General features: G+C 46.3%; 1 long non-coding RNA gene across 1 annotated transcript; it reads right to left on the bottom strand.

The window, feature by feature from the left end:
- Positions 1-204: 204 nt before the first annotated feature.
- On the bottom strand, positions 205-6,856 carry LOC123477979 (uncharacterized). The gene is made up of 3 exons (XR_006653068.2): positions 6,756-6,856; positions 6,540-6,670; positions 205-2,454 (listed from the first exon to the last, which is right to left on the bottom strand). It is a non-coding gene; the product is annotated as an uncharacterized lncRNA (long non-coding RNA).
- Between the last annotated feature and the right edge of the window lie 7,341 nt (positions 6,857-14,197).

The following is a 14,197-nucleotide window of genomic DNA, read 5'->3' as shown; positions in this document are numbered from 1 at the left end:
CATCTAATTGTCTGATTTTACAGATTATAGACCTGAGGGCCAGAAAGAAGTGTCCAGCTCAGAGTTAGTCACACTGCTGATGGGTCACGAGGACGGCAGGACTTGAATTCCGGCTGCTGCTCCCAACCAGGGGAGTGTGCCCTTTCCCTCATACATGTTCCCTGGTGGCTGGTCAGAGTGCAGTACCTCCCATCGGAGCCCCTCTCTCCTGCACGGGATGCTTGCAGGGGGATCCTAAATCAATAGCAATGATGAGCTAAAGAAAGATCCAAGTAAGAAGCCGAGGTGAAACACAAGATTCTGGCAGCCAGACATGTTGTGTCTGTTCTAATAATTGCTGGAGCGTCTATGAAACTGACTGGGACTCCTGGCTGGACCTCCATGCTGGCCAAGAGGCCAGCTCTGCTCCAGGTTCTTCTGTGAGCCAGGCACCACCCCCTCCCCCAGCCTCTATAATCCAAATTCAAACATATCCTATCTTTTGGAAAATTTGCTTTTCAACTCCAAGGTTCTTTTAGGTTTAAAGAGTTGCAAGACAAATAGTATAAAAAGATGAAAGTTGCTAGGAGGAAGTTGGCATTGATAAGCCCTCTTTTACAGGGGTGTAAACCCAGCTCCTCCCTCTCTCGATTGCCTTTTCAATCCATTCTGGGGCTCAGCCCCCTCCCAGAGTAGCACAGGATATCAGCCTCTCAGCCTAACCCCGGCTCATATGCATATAAACTCTGTCAAAGCGATAAGGGCTTAACTTTTGACCTGCTTCTATTCTTTTTTTTCTTTCTTTCTCACAGATTGACGGTGAGTTTGATTTCAATATTTTTTAATTTACTCATTTTAAAGCTTCAAAATGACACCCACGTCACATTTAAAAAAAGTCAAACTGTCAAATCATCTTCAGGGTTACCTTTCAAGGACTGGCATGGCGTTGAGCCTACATGCTCTCTGGAGCTCATGCCTTGCCTTGAAAAACTGATCCCCTCATACATGTTGATGCAGAAGCATCATTTACTCATAGCTTGATCTCAGACCCACATTTATGAGGGGCTTCAGAGTACTCCCTTCCTCAGAGTGCAAGACCCCCAGTTTCCAAGTCGCCACCAGATTAAGTCATTTGGGTTCCTCAGGAATCCTCTTCTTTATGAAAGGAATTTTTAACTTCTTCAGTCCTGGTTAGAAAAGGACCTTTCTTTGAACCTCCGTTTGGAAGGCTAGGCTGTTAAACATGGCGGAAGAGTAGTTTTCCAACTTGAAGCTCCCCAAGTCATTCATTCATTCATTCAACCAACAAATATGATGAGCAGAAACACATGATCCCTGACCTCTTAGAGGTCACTTACTTAGTCAGGGAATCAGCCAAGGACAGACTGATGGAGCCTAGTGCCGAGGAAAGAAAGGGAACAAGATGAATCTGAGAGGTAGGAAGGGTCTGTTCCCTAGGCCCAGGAGGCCCCAAAGACCATGACAGGGGTTTTGGTGTTCTGCCTGGGGGCAGTGGGACTCCTCTTTACTCCTGCTCTCAAGCTGTTCCAGAGGGGACACACCCTTCTGGTCTGAGTTAAAATTTTACCTCCATCCCCATTTAAAGTCTTTCCCCCAAACCTGTCTGTGTTATGCCACCCACACCAGTCCCTGACACCTCAGGGAGAAGGCAGAGTGGGTGTTTCAAGCCTGAGGATCAGCTGTGAGGAGATGAAAAAAGAGTGGAGGCTCCCATCCTGAAATGGAATTTTAGTCGGGCAGGAAAGTAAGTGTAAAGGTGATCCAGTTGTAAGTTGGCCAGGATCCCCTGTTCTGTTTGGAAACTTGTCAAGATGGCGCAATAGAAGCAGAGATGGGTCACCGACCGTCCCATTCGTCCCATCTGTCCCATCCTGGGGCGCGCACATGCTCACTCAGGCAAGGGCATAGGTGAGTCCTGTCACAGGCAGCGTGCCCCTGCCCCACAGAAAAGTGACTTTGCTCACCACCACCCATTCCAGCTTAACAATTGCACAGGAGGCAAACTAAGCTGCTGTGTAATTAACAAAATGATGGGCAAATATGTAAGCAATTCAAGCATCATTCACATTTCCTTGAATGAACACATGAACAGCATTCAGTGTGGGGGTGAAGGGTAAAATGCAAGTCTCTGACCCCACTGGGCAATTTTGCAAATGTCTTTCAGAAATCTCTGGACTGTGGCAATCCTTCAGTTGGAAAACTTCTTCAAGACAGCAGCTCAGGAAATTCATTGTCACTTATTTCCCCTTGTCATCCAGTTTGCCTTTTCCTGCTGGTGTTCGGAGTGCGGGGTCTGCTCAGAATGGTTTTAAAGTCAGGCCGGCGGCTGGTCTGTGGGTCTCCAAGCCCCATCATCTGAGTAGAAGTAGATGGTCTTATTTTCACACCATGTCTGAAGTATACTCCTCTAAGGTATAAGGCAACTTGACTTTGTGTAGTCAGTGATCTCATTAGCTGGAATCAAAAAGAAAAAGAGAGAAGGAACAAAAACAGGAAGTAAGTTCAGTCGACTTTAGATCAGTCCCTGGACTCCTGATGGTTGGGGTTGATATCTTCCATCATTTTCTTAAAGGAGAATGGATGTTATACCAAACTTTCCCAAGGTCTGGAGTGACTTTTCAATGAGAACAGTGGCAGGAAAATGGAAGAGAGTTCAAAATGTGCTGGTGAGCCACTGAAAGACATATTTGTTATTTTTCCTCTAAAAAAAAAAATACTCATCTCCCTTCCTTAATAATACTTCCCCCCATTCAGTGACCAAGCTAGAAAACCAGGCTTCATCTTGGGCCTTGTCCCTTCTAGCACTTTCCATAGCTAGAACTCCTTTCAATTTCACCTCCTAAAATTTTCTGTCATCTCTCCCCATCATCACCATCTAATTTGGGCCATGCTTCCTCTTGTCAAAATATTATTACAGCCTCCCCCAAATATTGGCATGGCTGGATCTCTCGCTTCATCCAGCTCTCTGCTCTAATTCCACCGACTCAGAGAGCCCTTCTCCCACCATTCAACCTAAAACATCACTTCCAATCACTCTTTACCCAAACCCACTTTATTTCTTTAAACAGACCCTATTCATACCTCTCATCACATCACACATACATATATACATATATAGCACATAGTTATCTATATTTAGTTGTATATATATGATACATTCATTGTTGGCTTTCCCTTCCCGAAAATACTCTTGTTTTGTTCATTGCTATATCCCGGTACTGGGAGTGATGCCTGGTATACAGAAGGAGCTCTACAAATATTTGCTTAATGAATGGATGACAGGTCTCCCTCCTTCCACTCTCACGTACCAACATGCTGCACGGCATCCACAGCATGCCATGTCCTTCCTGGCCCCACTCTTCTGCAGCCTACTTCCCTGATCAACCCCAAGCTCCCAGGCCTCCCCCACCCAACATGACAGCCATGTTCAAGGACTATGATCTCCCCAAACATGCCATGCTCTTTCTGCCCTCAGTTCTTTCATGGGGGCTACTTTCTAACACCACAATGGCCTCTTCTCCCTTTGATTGCTGGGCAAACTCTGAGAAGCCATTCCTTCTCCACACACCAGCCTTGCCAGTCCCGTATGTGCAACTTCTGTTACAGGTCACAGAACCTTGCAGAGCTTCAAGGCTACACCTGTGTCTTTGTCTGTACCTCTCCTTGGTCTAGGAGCAGGGACAGTATCACCACCATGTTTTGGTAGACACTCGATGTTTTTAGTGTTAGAAAATTCTTCTTTCGTGTTAGCACTTCTTATAAAATAAAACAAAACTTGTGAAAGAGATGTAGAAAAAAATCTTTGCATCTCTCAACCCTGCTCCTGCAATCTCTTATTCATTGAGAAAAATATATGTCTAGAAATCACAAAGAGGACAAGAAAGGAAAATAAAGAGAGTACTGAGAGATGAAATTTTCAGCCAGGTGGAAAAAAAAAAAACCCAAAACATTGGCTTTTGAGTTTTCATTACATTGATTACATAACTGAAGCCTGAACTCAGATGACAGAGAACTTGGCAAAATGACTGCACCCGCCATGAAGAGCTACTGGGCATGTCCAATGAATGACGAAGGCAAGGAGCCAAAAATGGACTGAAAACCACTGTGGGCTTTGACTTTTATTTCTCTGGAGTGACAGGAAGATTTAGCCGGGCGATCAGGATGCCTCAGATCCCTTCTGGGCTATATCCCCCCTCCCACCAAACAAACACAGGCAAGTGCATCATAAAGCCACAGCTCGCCTGCCCTTACCCATCTCCTCTCCTCTCCTCTCCTCCCCAGTTCCCAGCTTTCCGATTAAACAACTCCATCTGTCCCAAGACAAGTTTCTGTTTCTTTGCTCTGTTTTCTTAGATGAGCTCACGCTGAGTGAGGAGGGAGAGAGAGTGAGCTAGGAGTACTGACTGTTGGTTAATGTCCAGGGACACTGGCCACTATTGTTACCTTCCCTCTCACCACCCAAAGTAGTAAAAACAATATACATAAAATAAAATATAAAAATATACTTTGCTCCTGTGAAAGAGAAAGCGGATTCAAGCTTTACAGGGCAGTCTGGGTTGAAGCACCCAGTGGCCGCGAGCTGTGCACTGACGGAGACCAAAGCTTGAGGGCCAGTCATGAGCTCCAGTCTCTGGTAAGAGAAGGAGGAATTGGGTGGGAGGGGATTCATGGGGCTGAGACCCCCCAAAGAGGGACCCTGGGGAGGGGGTAACCACACTAATTTGGCTCTAGCATTTTCACGGTTCCTTGCATTTGAGCAAAGAAACTCTTCTCTCTCTCAGAAACTTGAGTGTGAAGATCTCCGGGTGGGCCCCTGTTGCCCAGGTCTCTTACAAAAGTCTGCAAATGTGACCTGTGGTGTTCCTAAGACTCCAGAAAATATTTCTGCAGGACTCAGCTTCATGCCCAGGTTAGCCTAGGGGGTACACATATCAATTCTTTCATTCAGAAAACATAGTCCCTGTTATAGACTCCGACATATGGTATTAAAAAAAAACAAAATGCTCACCCACTGGCATTTTTTTTCTCTTGGGAGGAAGGGAATGACAAAATTACAAACCAAAAGAATTGTAAAAATATATGGGATGTTAGAGCATAAACACTAAGGAGGAGAAGACAACAGAAGGCAAGTATATGAAGTGCTGGGAAGCTGATTGGTTTTGGTCCTGGAAGGTTGAGCTGAGGATGCGACATTTGAGGAAAGCTCTGAAGGACCAGGTGAGGGAGGACACAAATCTATGAAGCAAAAATTTAGGATTATAACAGAGCTTCCCGGATGTCTCAACTTCTGTCCTACCCTGAGGCACAAGGAGCAAATAAAACTAAAAAGGAGGAGAAAGAGCAGAAAGCACATCACTTGTTGCCATCTGGTGGGCCCTGGAACTCATCAGTGCATTTGGTTGCTGTGTTTACACAGCCGGCAGGACACACACTGCTCACTCAGGGCTCCCCAGAGCCGTCAGAACGGTCCCTGCTTCCCGGATTCCTAAGGCCCCCGCATCCGCATCCGGGCGCTGGAGCTCCACCCCTCCCAGGGCTCCAAGCATCCCCTTGGGTTATCCAAAGCCTGGGGCTCCCAGGACCTCCCTGGGCTGGGATCAGATCTTAATCTAGACCAAGTCCTGGGCCTTGGTGTCAAGCTGGGAAAGAGGACTTGGGAAGTCATTGCCTCAACTAAGAAGGGAGATAATTAGGCTGAGGAGGCCACTGGATTGAGGATCACAAATAAATGAATCATGTAACATGCAAACTACAGTGCCTGACCCATGGGAACAACTCACTGAATGCCAGCTGTTATCGACAGTAACCATTGCTGCGAATGGTCCAGGTACAAAGAGTACATATGTGCATATCGAGTATGTTACATACTCGGTTTTATTTTTTTAACCTGACCCTGTCTATCTTTTACCTATTTTGGAGCAAAAACACAGGTTTAGAAATGTTCAGTACTGCTCATCAGTTTGCACAATTAATAAGTGGTGGCCAGAATTTGAACCCAAGCCTATCCAGTCCTGAAACATGGGCTCTCAATCGCTATGCGCTACCCTCTGCCAACATTGAAGAACGCCTCTTGGTCTTGTAAGTCTCACTCTTCTTTTTCTAATTCAGAACACTAGGAAGAAGACAGACAGCTTGTATAGTGAAAACTCAAGGAAAGGTAATGTTCCTGCAGCTAAGCCTCTACAACTTCTGGTAATCCCTTTCAGAGAGGCTATAATTCTTACTGCTGTTAGCCGTCATCCCCAGGATGCTGTGCAGACTGAGCAATGGGTTAGAGAGTGTAGACCGTTCAGGTGTCATCGCCTCAGGAAGTGCCCAGGAGGTCCATACTCTTGTAAACACGGTTGCATCTGTGATCCCTGACCCTCACTCCCTGATTTGTAGTGTTTCAGGTGAAGTACCTGTAGCAATGTTGGGGCTTGTTTCTCATTCCAATGGCACTGAAAGCCACCCTATGGAAGGCTTGAATGACCTATGGCCTCTGTATGTAAGAAGACAGGAAGCCAAGGGGGAAAGAGGTCCCATCTGAAGTCACTCACCAAGTCCATGCAAGAGCTTGAAGCCAGAGAGAATCCAGCTAAGTCCTGGCATCATGGGCCACCCAACTCAGTGATCAGGAACTCAGGAACTGCGACAACCTTCTAAAGTCATCAGGCAAGTGAATAAGGATCTGTGTTTGTAGAAGAAAATTGGTCCAGCTCACCCTAATCCTTCCCCACCACCTGTCACCCAAACCCCCAGATGCAAAGGCATACCCGAATAGACTTTTGAGGCCAGCTGGGCCCACTTGCCCACAGAGTAGGCAGCAATCCATGCTTCCTTCCGAGGACTGGTAGGCGCAATGAGTGGACCGACCTGGGCCAAGTCAAATAAGGACAGAGCATTCGAAGGCACTAATGACAAACTGGTAAGTTAATGGACAGATGAAAGCTCTGAGACCACAGAGAGCACGTCGAGGAGGAAAGAGCTTCCAAGATCTCTCCTGCAGCCCAGGCTCCAGGTGTTTCACCTCCCTGCTCTCCTGCCATTGCCGGGGAGCCAGCCTTCCTGCAGGCTGGCTGTTTAACGAGGAGGGTTGAGAATTTTCAGCCTCTAACTCATGTGTTCTAATCCTATTAAATATGCACCAGCTTCCAAACTCAGCTTTTTCAAAACTTGCTTCCCCACCCCCACCCCCTCCCTTCCAGCTTGAAAAGCCATTGCTCAGTTGTTGGCAGGGGTCCCACCAGCGTTTTTGCAAGGATTTGGGCCATGATTCAGCTACCTGCAGCTGTTCCCCAGTTACCACCCACGTAAAGGAATTTCTGATATTAAAACTGGTGACAAACTTCCTCCCTCCCTCCCCCCAGCACATTAGTTTGATTGACATCCACAGTCCTAGTGGCCAAGTTCACCCTCACTTGGTTCTCCATGTTCACTTGGTGATACGTTTAATTCTACACCCTTACTCCCATGCCTTATACATGCTTCCTGGTCACCCTGAAGGATGCTCTCTGATAAAGACCACTGAAATACCATTGGGGAGATATTTAAAAAGCAATCTACTCAATCTCTTGGAACTAAATTTTCTTCTCTCTCTCTTTATTTATTATGAACAAAATCCTCTTCCCACCATCACAATAAATCTTCCTAATTTCTCCCCCAACATGGAATGTCATCAAGTGGGAGTGGGAAAAGGCAAGGCAAAGAGAGAGAGTTGAAGTTGAAGATCCAAGTTCAGATAGTTCTGTGGAGCCTTTCAGAGCTAACGCTGTGGCCACCTGCTTCTCAACTGTACAGAGATGCCAGGGGATCTTTTTGACCAGATGGCATTGTCTCCAGCAGAGCACATTGAACAAGTGTCCACAAAGCTGGGCACAGGCCTGAGATGCCCAGGCTTTGGCTACTTTCCTTTGTGTGTGTGCTAGGGGGAGGGGGACGTGCAGGGGACAGGGGAGTTGCAAACAGTGCAGATGGCCCCACAGTCAACTGCCCACCCTCCTTCTGGCAGAAGTCCCATCTTACCCGGAGCTCATCAGCTATGTGCTTTCTTTCAAAGGAGGATGAGTTGGAGGCCAACATAGCACCACAAAACCATAAACATTAGTACTCAAGGTACCTACCTTGAGACTGGACACTAAAAGGGAGGCTTTTGAGCGTGGACCACACTGGAGCCCCTGAATGCCAAGTCAGTGGGCTTCCTCAGAGTTTCTCCATTCTGCTTGGCAGACACTCTGCCGGGGAACAATAGAATGGCCCCACCAGTCCCATCAACCCTGAGGCCGTGTCCCCTTGCTTCTGGGTAGTAGCCAGTAATGTGATCCTTCAAGGCAGCGCCAAACCCCCCTGTTGGGAATTCAGCCAATCTCTGGGCTCTTCAGAGAAGAAAAATTCCTTTCCCTGACCTCTGCAGGTGATCGGATTGAGGTCCCTGCAGCTTGAAATTTGATTTGATCTTTGATCTCTGCTTGCACAGCTGCAGTAGTTATTATGCACCATAAAGAGTCCCAGCGCCCTTTCGCTGCTCACCTGCCCTTCATGGTGAGTGCTTGGGGCCAGGTATTCCCGAGCTGGGGCAGAATCAAACTTCTCTGTTTTCCTCAGTTCCATCCCGCTGTCTCATTCTCCTCATTCCCAGGACTTAACCCCAAATTCCAAGGCTGTGGAGACGTTTTTGAGTCCTTCTAAATGAGAGCATGTGGTTTCAGGGGAAAAAAATATATATAACAGAAAAGGAAAAAAATCCCCCAAAACCTGTGGGTTAAAAGCCAAATACTTAACCAAGGTCAGAGTCCCAGAAGAATACTGCTTGTGTCCAAACAAGTTCCAAGAGGACCTGAGCCTTCTTGAATTAAGTCTACTTCTCTGTCCCAGGGTGAACAGCCTGAGCAGGCGGGTATGTATAAGGTTCAAGTTGAATACAGTTCATCAAAACACTATCCCTTTCTAATGAGTAGTCAATGACATAATAACAGGTGGTATCTGAAAGCTTACCTTCTTTTGGACATTAGGTTATTTATACTTTACCTGCATGGACACTTCTAAGCCTTGAAGAATATACTATTATTCTCTCATTTTGCAGATAAGAAAACTGAAACTTTGGGAGGTGACGTAGCCGATGGAAGGTGACACAAGTAGTGAGCGAGCAAATGGAGTTGGGATTCTCCCCAGGGCCTGTGTGATCCAGAATCAAGTCCTGAACCAAGGCATAGACTGTCCCTCTTTGGGGTGTGCTGCCTGCTGCAGGTGACGGCGATCACAGTGCCTTGACAGCTTGTCTGCATCGTCCACAGCCGAGAAAACCGAGTCAAGGTTTATGTTGCAGCAGCTTCGATTTTAACCTGAAACCAAGATCAGAATAACACATTTTTACCCCTTATCTCTTAAAATGAAAATGGACATTTTGTGCAATAGCTTAAAAGAATCACACAAGGAGGAAGCACCTTTTTTTTTTAAAGAAACATCTAAATGGATATAATTTGGAAACTTTCAAACTAATATTTAGTCCCTGGGTCCCCAGGCTGGTCTAACTTTTGGGCCCAGGCTTGATAAGAGTATTTCTCTGCACTTCTGGATCTAGCAAAGCCAAACACGTCTCTTGTGTCTCTGAGATTCAAGTCAGGATGACTAAATGCTTTAGTTAGCTTTTTGTTGTTGTTGTCGCTCTCATTCAAGGCCAGGTATTAAAGAGTATTGCAGTTGCTTTAAAACCTATAACTATCTTTAATTCCTTCAAGGAAGGGGGTCATTCTGGGAGCTGCCCACCTCCCTTTCCTTGCGCCACGTCCAAGTTTCATGTCCGCACGTTGGGCTTGTTTCTTCTTTCAGGTGGAAGAAGCGTGAAGAGAAAGTCATTGTGTTTCTGCCTACAGCCGGAGCCCTGAAATGTTGTCTTCCCAGTTAAAAGTTACCTCCCAGCACCTAGCCTTTTCCATCATCCCTCCTCTCATTTTCTTTACTGGGTGGAGGTTTGTCTTAAGTTCCCCCTGCCCCATTCTGGTCGATAGCTTCAGGAGGCCTTTGCTCACTCAAACAGGACCGGGTGTGTCCTCCTGACATCCAGCAGTCTTTACAACTGAATTGTCACAAAGATCTCATTACAAAATGTCAACTTATACAAGACACTCTATCCCGTAAAAGGACAAGCCAGTGGCCTTTCCACTCAACAGCATCTGCTCAACTTATTGGTATAAACATTTTCAAACTTAAGAAATTTGGGGGAGAACCAAGATGGCGGCGTAGGTAGACACACTGCGCCTCCTCGCACAACCAGAACTGACAGAGAATCGAACGGCAAGGGGGACCGACACCAAGGAAATAAAAAATAAACATTCATCCAGACTGGTAGGAGGGGCGGAGACAGGCACCGGGGTGGAGAGGACTTGCGTGGCTGTGGCGGGACCGAGACTGGCGGAGTGTGGGACAAACGGCGCAGGCAGTCCGAGCACTAGCAGACCCTGCAGCCCCACATTCGCACAGATAAACCCAGAGGGCCGGACTCAGAGTGGCGGAGAGTGCGGCAGGCAGAGTGTGGGTAGCACACCGCAGCCCCACATTCGAACATAGATAAACCGGACGAACGTCGGGGAGCAAAGCAGACCGTGCAACCCAGGGCTCCAGCACGGGGGAAATAAAGCCTCAAACCTCTGATTGAAAACGCCCGTGGGGGTTGGGGCGACAGCAGGAGAGACTCCCAGCCTCACAGGAGGGGTCGTTAGAGAGACCCACAGGGGCCTAGAGTGTGCGCAGGCCCACCCACTCAGGAACCAGCACCAGAGGGGCCCAGTTTGATTGTGGGTAGCGGAGTGAAAGATTGAAAGCCAAAGGAGAGTGAGGCAGGCACCATTGCTCCCTCTCGGGGCCCCCCCCAACATACAGCATCACAGCGCAGCCACCAGTGTTACCCCGCCCCAGGGAACACCTAAGGCTCTACCCCTTAAAGTAACAGACACACCAAGACCAAAAAAAAAAAAAAAAAAATGGTCCAAATGACAGAACACTTCAAAGCTCCAGAAAAAAATACAACTAAGCGAGGAAGAGATAGCCAACCTATCAGATGCACAGTTCAAAACACTGGTTATCAAGATGCTCACAGAATTGGTTGACTCTGTTCGAAAACCAGATGAAAAAATGAAGCCTATGCTAAGAGAAACAAAGGAAAATGTGCAGGGAACCAATAGTGATGAGAAGGAAACTGGGACTCAAATCAATGGTGTGGACCAGAAAGAAGAAAGAAACATCCAACCAGAAAAGAATGAAGAAACAAGAACTTGGAAAAATGAGGAGAGGCTTAGGAACCTCCAGGACACCTTGAAACGTTCCAACATCCGAATTATAGGGGTGCCAGAAGGAGAAGAGGAAGAACAAAAAATTGAAAACTTATTTGAACAAATAATGAAGGAGAATTTCCCTAATCTGGCAAAGGAAATAGACTTCCAGGAAGTCCAGGAAGCTCAGAGAGTCCCAAAGAAGCTGGACCCAAGGAGGAACACACCAAGGCACATCATCATTACATTACCCAAGATTAAACGCAAGGACCTACATCCAAGATTACTGTATCCAGCAAAGCTATCACTTAGAATGGAAGGGAAGATAAAGTGCTTCTCAGATAAGGTCAAGTTAAAGAAGTTCATCATCACCAAGCCCTTATTATATGAAATGTTAAAGGGAGTTACCTAAGAAAAAGATCAAAAATAGGAACAGTAAAAATGACAGCAAACTCACAGTTATTAACGACGACACATAAAACAAAAACAAGAGCAAACTAGGCAAACAACTAGAACAGGAACAGAACCATGGAGATGGAGATCACATGAGGGTTGTCAATAGGGGAGTGGGAGGGGGAGAGGGGGGGAAGGTACAGAGAATAAGTAGCATAGATGATAGGTGGAAAATAGACAGGGGGAGGGTAAAAATAGTGTAGGAAATGTAGAAGCCAAAGAACTTATAAGTATGACCCATGGACATGAACTATAGGGGGGGAATGTGGGAGGGAGGGGGTGGGCAGGATGGAGTGGCGTGGGGGGGGGAAATGGGACAACTGTAATAGCATAATCAATAAATATATTTTTAAAAAAAACTTAAGAAATTTGAAAGAACAGTACAGGAGACATCCATATAGCTAGTCCCTAGACTCAGTACTTGTTAACATTGTCGCCTTATTTGCTTTGTCTATATGTGTCCATGTGTGATTTAAAAAAATTGTTTGTTGTGGAATCATTCGAGGATAAATCTGTAGACTTCAAAAACACTTCACCCCTCAAAAGCCCAGAGTCCTGGCATTCTGCTGCATGACTACATGCCCTAAAAAAAACCAATTGTTGCAACTCCCCAATTGTCCTAGAAATGTCTTTAGAACTGTGTGTTTTAGTGTTTGTTTAATTTTTTAAAAAAATAATCTGAATTACAAGTACGATGACAACTGTCCTGTTTTGTCCAGAGGTGTCCTAGTTTTGGACTGAAAGTCTGGGGAACTAGACTAATTCCATCCCCAGCAAACTGGGATAGCCAGTGACCCTGACCAGGAGCCAATCAAGTTCAGGCATTGCACTTGAGTATTAAATTTATTGAGTATTTAGTCTCCTTTAATCACATGTATAACCAGGTTGTACTCAGAAAATTCAAGTTTTTATGTTAGTATCTAAAGAAGTCTCTGGACACCCAGGGCGAGCCTCACTTGGGGTGATTGACGGGGGGATTGTCCACAGAGACCAGGACAGACACCGTAACCTTACCGACAGATCCAGCCTTACAAACCAACAGTTTACTGTCACTGCAAAAATCGTGCTTTCCTTTGTTTTGCTTTGTTTTCTTCAGTCTGGTTTGTTATTATGCTTCAGAAACGTTCACAGGTGAGTGATGAATGGGATCATGGGCCCAGACAACATGAACAGGTAAGTGATCGATTCAGATGCTGCACCTCGTCCTTAGGCACCGAAGTTCAGATACCTGATCACACCTACTCTTCCTTATGAGACAGGGTCAAGGTACAATCAAAGGGTGCATGTCAGGGTGCCTGCTCCTCTCTTAGGTCACACACTTTGACAGCACATTCATGATGGTCCCATCTCCAAGTGAGGGAATGTTGGGGGAACCAAAGGGAGACCCGGGTTCAAGGCCAGCTCTGCATACACTTAAATAGCATGACCTGGTTAAAGCATCTCTCTTCTCCAGGCCTCTGTTTCCTCACGGGCAAGGCCACTTTCTTGTTGGCTGGCCTCATTTCAGGCACCCCCTCAGATTATAATTAGGGTTTCCTCACTTCATCTACAGGAAGTCATCCTTTCAGCACAAGCTTGGTTAAGTCAGTGGAAGGTCAGGATACTGGCACTGAGCAGGCTTCAAGGGCCAGCTGTGCCTTCTTCTCCCCTGCCCCTCCACAGACATACAGATGATACACATTGGCCTTAGCCCTCAGGAACAGCCCCACCTTGTCCATGCTTTTAGTCCCTCTTGTTCCTCCCATGGAGCAGGAAGACCTCCATTCGCTTTGTCCAATATCTTCATGAAATGGTGGGAAATACATTGCAGGAAGAGTTAAGATACTGGCTCTAAATTAGCTGTGTGCTCAGAGCTCTAGACTTATGTATCAGCTGCCTTCATAGTATCCCAAATTGGATGTCCAAGAGATATCTCAACCTCCTTCGCTATGTCTTAAACACAGCTCTTGACTTCCTTCAAACCATTTCTCCCCTAGCCTTCCCCAAAGCATTAAGCATGCTATTGTTTAGCCAGTTGCTCAAGACAAAAGCCTGGGAGTCAACCTTGATTCTTTTATTTTGGCCACGCCCCAAATCCAATCCATTCACAAGTCAGGTGAACTTGACCTTCAAAATAGGGCTGAGCTGTTTCTCTTCACAGCAGTTCCACTGTTGCTCCACTAATGAAACCTGCCACTTCCTCTTACCTGAACCCCTGCAAACATCTTCTGTATTCCTAGCTTCCACATTTGCCCTTCTACTGTCAAATCAGCACTCAGCAACCCCTGAATAACCCCTTTAAAGCCATAAATCAGACCAGATCATGCTCTTCGTTGAAATCTACCAAGAGAAGTCTATGGAGTTTATGATACATTCTCAACACCGCATCACAGCATTTCCTCTTCCTCTGCCTACTTACCTGACCATCTCACTTCCTGTCACTTCCTCCCTTACTGATGGCCTACCAGACACAAGAGGCATTTCACTGTCCCTCAGACATACCAGGCACATTAGACCCT

Source organism: Desmodus rotundus, chromosome 9 (assembly GCF_022682495.2).
Source record: "Desmodus rotundus isolate HL8 chromosome 9, HLdesRot8A.1, whole genome shotgun sequence".
NCBI classification, from domain to species: domain Eukaryota; kingdom Metazoa; phylum Chordata; class Mammalia; order Chiroptera; family Phyllostomidae; genus Desmodus; species Desmodus rotundus.
The sequence above is the reverse complement of the archived record's forward strand: the minus strand, read 5'-3'. Positions and strand labels throughout refer to the sequence as shown.